Below are 5,060 nucleotides of genomic sequence, written 5' to 3' on the forward strand. Positions count from 1 at the left end.
CACAAGGACCAAAGAAAGGTCGCATGTCATCAAGCAAAGGTCCCCGGACGAAATTAGGGTATGACAGATGAGGATGTGGGACATCCCCCGGAGTTGGAGAAGATAGTCGCTCAGAAGGACCGAGAGATGGGGCCTCATCAAGAAGAGACAAAACTAGTAGACTTAGGAACCGACAGTGGGAAAAAGGAAGATAGGCACGGGTATGATCGCACCCATCCGTGAAGAATTGATGGCCCTGCTAAAGAACTACCAAGACATCTTTGCTTGGTCATACCAAGATATGCTCGGTTTGAGTTCTGACATCGTACAACACAGATTGCCTCTAAATTCTGAGTGTTCTTCGGTAAAACAAAAGCTGAGGAGGATGACGCCCGAGACATCCTTGAAAATAAAAGAGGAGGTAAAGAAACAATTTGACATTGGTTTTTTGGCTATCGCTCGGTAACCAGAATGGGTTGCCAACATTGTACCAGTTCCTAAGAAGGATGGGAAGGTGCGAATGTGTGTAGATTATCGGGACCTGAATCGAGCAAGTCCCAAGGAAAATTTTCCTCTGCCGCACATCGATATCCTCGTGGATAATATGACCAATTTCGCTTTGTTTTCCTTCATGGATGGGTTCTCCGGAAAAGACTACCTTCGTCACCCTGTGGGGGATGTTCTGTTATAAGGTGATGTCCTTTGGACTCAAGAACCGGGGCAACTTATTAACGGGCTATGGTAGCTTTGTTCCACGATATGATGCACCGAGAAATTGAGGTCTATGTGGACGACATGATTGCCAAGTCTAAAATCGAGGAGGAGCACCTTGTCAACTTGTAGAAGTTGTTCGAAAGGCTTAAGAAATATCGATTGAGGTTAAACCCCGCTAACTTCACCTTCGGGGTTAAGTCAGGGAAATTACTAGGGTTCATCGTAAGCCAGAAAGGGATAAAGGTGGACCCCGAAAAGGTGAAAGCCATCCTTGAGATGCCAGAACCGCGTACCGAGAGGCAGGTCCGAGGTTTTCTGGGGCGTTTGAACTACATTTCCAGATTCATATCACAGCTCACCGCTATCTGTGAGCCGTTGTTCAAACTCTTACGCAAAAACCAATCTGTTCGCTGGAACGAGGATTGTCAAGAGGCATTTGGGAGGATCAAACAGTATCTCATGAACCCTCCCGTGCTTATGCCACCGGTACCCGGAAGACCTCTCATCTTGTATATGACGATTTTGGATGAGTCAATGGGATGTATGCTGGGGCAACATGACGACTCCGGGAAAAGAGAGCGCGCTGTCTACTACTTGAGTAAGAAGTTCACGGCTTGTGAAATGAACTACTCTCTGCTCGAAAAAACATGTTGTGCTTTAGTCTGGGCGTCCCACCGTCTAAGACAATACATGATGAGCCATACCACTTGGTTGATATCCAAGATGGACCCAGTTAAGTTCATCTTTGAGAAGCCTGCTCTCACAGGGCGGATCGCCCGGTGGCAGGTCTTGCTATCCGAGTTTGATATAGTCTACGTCACCCAAAAGGCGATAAAAGGAAGTGCCTTGGCAGATTACTTGGCTCAGCAGCCTCTCAACGACTATCAACCCATGCATCCCGAGTTCCCGGATGAGGACATCATGGCCTTGTTTGAGGAAAAGCTAGACGAGGACCGGGACAAGTGGATCGTGTGGTTTGATGGAGCGTCAAATGTTCTAGGCCATGGCGTTGGGGCAGTATTGGTCTCTCCAGACAATCAATGTATACCTTTCACAGCCAGGCCGGGGTTCGACTGCACCAACAACATGGCTGAGTATGAAGCATGCGCCCTGGCCGTCCAGGTAGCAATTGACTCTAATGTCAAGCTACTCAAGGTGTACGGCGACTCGGCACTGGTGATTCACCAGTTGAGAGGGGAATGGGAAACTAGAGACCACAAGCTGATACCCTACCAAGCCTATATGAAGGAATTAGCTGGTTTCTTTGATGAGATCTCCTTCCATCACGTTCCCCGAGAGGAAAATCAAATGGCAGATGCGCTTGCCACTTTAGCGTCCATGTTCCAGCTAACACCGCATGGGGACCTACCGTACATTGAGTTCAGGTGTCGTGGCAGACCCGCACATTGTTGTCTAGTGGAAGAGGAACGGGACGGCAAGCCTTGGTATTTCGATATCAAGCGATACGTTGAAAGCAAAGAGTACCCACCGGAGGCTTCCGACAACGACAAAGGACCTTGAGGAGATTGGCGGCCGGCTTTTTCATGAGTGGAAGCATACTATACAAGAGAAACCATGACATGGTTCTGCTACGCTGTGTGAATGCTAAGGAAGCAGAAAACATGTTGGGGGAGGTCCACGAAGGCTCTTTTGGTACGCACGCTAATGGGCACGCCATGGCTAGAAAGATCTTAAGGGCGGGTTACTATTGGCTCACCATGGAAAGCGATTGCTGTCTCCATGTGAGGAAATGTCACAAATGCCAGACATTCGCAGACAATGTCAACGCTCCTCCCTTGCCTCTGAATGTCTTGGCCGCACCATGGACGTTTTCCATGTGGGGAATAGATGTGATTGGGGCCATAGAGCCCAAAGCTGCAAATGGAGATCGTTTCATCCTAGTGGCGATTGATTACTTCATTAAGTGGGTCGAAGCCACGTCGTACGCTAGCGTCACCAGGAGTGTGGTGGTCAGGTTCATTAAGAGGGAAATCATCTGCCGATATGGTTTGCCAAGGAAGATTATCACGGACAACGGCACCAACTTAAACAACAAGATGATGGGGGAAATGTGCGAAGAGTTTAAGATCCAACATCATAATTCCACGCCCTACCGACCAAAGATGAACTGAGCCGTGGAGGCAGCCAATAAGAATATCAAGAAGATTATCCAGAAGATGACCGTGTCATACAAAGATTGGCATGAGATGCTCCCATTCGTGTTACACGGTTACCGAACCTCAGTGTGCACGTCAACTGGGGCAACACCGTTCTCATTGGTATATGGAATGGAGGATGTGCTACCGTTTGAGGTGGAAGTCCCGTCATTAAGAATCTTGGCGGAATCCGGATTAAAGAAATCGGAATGGGTTCAAGCACGTTTCGATCAGCTTAATCTCTTAGAAGGCAAGCGTTTGGCCACCATGAGTCATGGGCGTTTATATCAGAAACGAGTGAAGAACGCTTTTGACAAGATGGTATGTACGCGCCAGTTCAACGAAGGGGACTTGGTGTTGAACAAAGTCTCCCAAGCTCTGAAAGACAACAGAGGGAAGTGGGCCCTGAACTACGAAGGGTCTTTCGTTGTAAAAAGGGCTTTCTCCGGAGGGGCCCTGGTGCTCACCAACATGGATGGCGAGGAGCTACCTTCACCCGTGAACTTCGATGTTGTCAAGCGATACTACGCTTAGGATCTGGGGCAATTGAGGAAGTCGCTGCATGTTCTTTTATTTTTGTATGTCCTTCTTGGTTTCTCCCAGGGATTCCAGTCCTCTGTAATTTTCTCATCATAATCTTTTCAAAGAAGAAGAATGTGGGATTGAGATTCCGGTCCTCACTTTGTGCTTTAAAATATGTGCAGTATTTGATAACCTGAGCCTTTTCGCTCAGTCCATGGGATGCCCCAAGCGCTTAATTGAAACTGAACCCGACCAGCTTTCGCTAAAAAGATAAAAAGATTATTACATTTGAAAACGCTAATGCATACGCATACGCATGCATATTTGTTATCTTATGACAGGAGTAGAATCGTCTTAGGCGATGGTCAAATGCCAAGCCGAATCCAAAGACAGAGACAAATCGAGGTGCCGTAACGCGGCCACAATTTGCTGCGCAATGTCGTTTCCTGCATTCAGGTACTTAGGGACGAACGCGAGTAGAGGCTAGGCCTATGATCGATGGATCGTCGTCCCATGCCCAACTCTGGAAAAGCGGGAAGCGCAGCTGGGAGGAAGCCTAGTATCCTTTAAATTCCCAGTTATTATTAATGTTGTATCTTTAAGGTAATAGTTGGATGCCAAATCTACCTTAAGGAGAGGGTTCGAGTAAGCGACCGCCAACCCATAGAGAGCGCATACCTGTGTCTTCCCAAAAAAAAAATACAAGGTTAGCTCGCCTGGGCGAGCACCCCTGCACTGGAACCAAAAAACGAGGGGAGGGGGAGTTTCTTCTCCAACCCAAAACTCCCCTTCCTTCATTCAAAAAATGCAAATACCCACGGTTTTGCAGATTTTTCTCCCCTTAGGCCACCATTTTTACGCTTTTGCTTCCATTTTTAGTCTCTTGGGTCACTCCATACAAGTAAGTGCATTACCCTTTGGTTTCTAGCTTTCCATTGATGCCTTTTATGCTTTGAATGGTACATAATTTGACAAATTCTGTGAGACAATTTGGGGCAAATTTTTGTTTTGTTTTTTTGAATTGAGGGGTTGTAGGGGATGGCCTTAGGCTTAGGTTGTGTTTTGAGATGATGGGGCAAGCCACATTGCCCCCATTTTTTTGTTGTTGGTACCCAAAAGTACGCCCACCAAGTGTTGGGTGAAATGCCTCAAGGGTATTTTTGCTTAAGTTTGTGAATATGCCCTTTGGATGGGATTTGTGTATGTATGATTACCATTTTGGGATGGGGACAGCTTGCGAAAATTAGGTTAAAAGCCAAAACATGATTTAGGCCGGGGGGGGGGGGGGGGAGGGCAAGCCTTTGTTTGTTGAAAATACAAGAAGGCATGATGAGTTTAGCATATTGGTGAGGTTTCACCTTAAGGCCAGCACTTGGTTTGAGCTGCACCATGTTTTCCTTGTACCTAGATAGTGTGAAAATGTTGTTCACCATGTACATGTGTATGTTGAATAGTTAGCTAAATGCTTTGCAAAACGTGCATATATGTTGAAAATGGCACGAAAATGCTGCTCAAAGTAGGAACATATGATATGAAATTGCCTTTCAAGAATGTGAATGAGTAGTACAAAAATTACTTTTCCAGTGAAGGTGCAATATGAATTTGTTTTCAAATGAGTGTAAGCATGTGCGAATATAACATGAAATTGCCTCTCAAATGTACGAACATGTATGTGAATGAAATGTGAAA

This window comes from Glycine max, chromosome 19, assembly GCF_000004515.6.
Source record: "Glycine max cultivar Williams 82 chromosome 19, Glycine_max_v4.0, whole genome shotgun sequence".
NCBI lineage: Eukaryota > Viridiplantae > Streptophyta > Magnoliopsida > Fabales > Fabaceae > Glycine > Glycine max.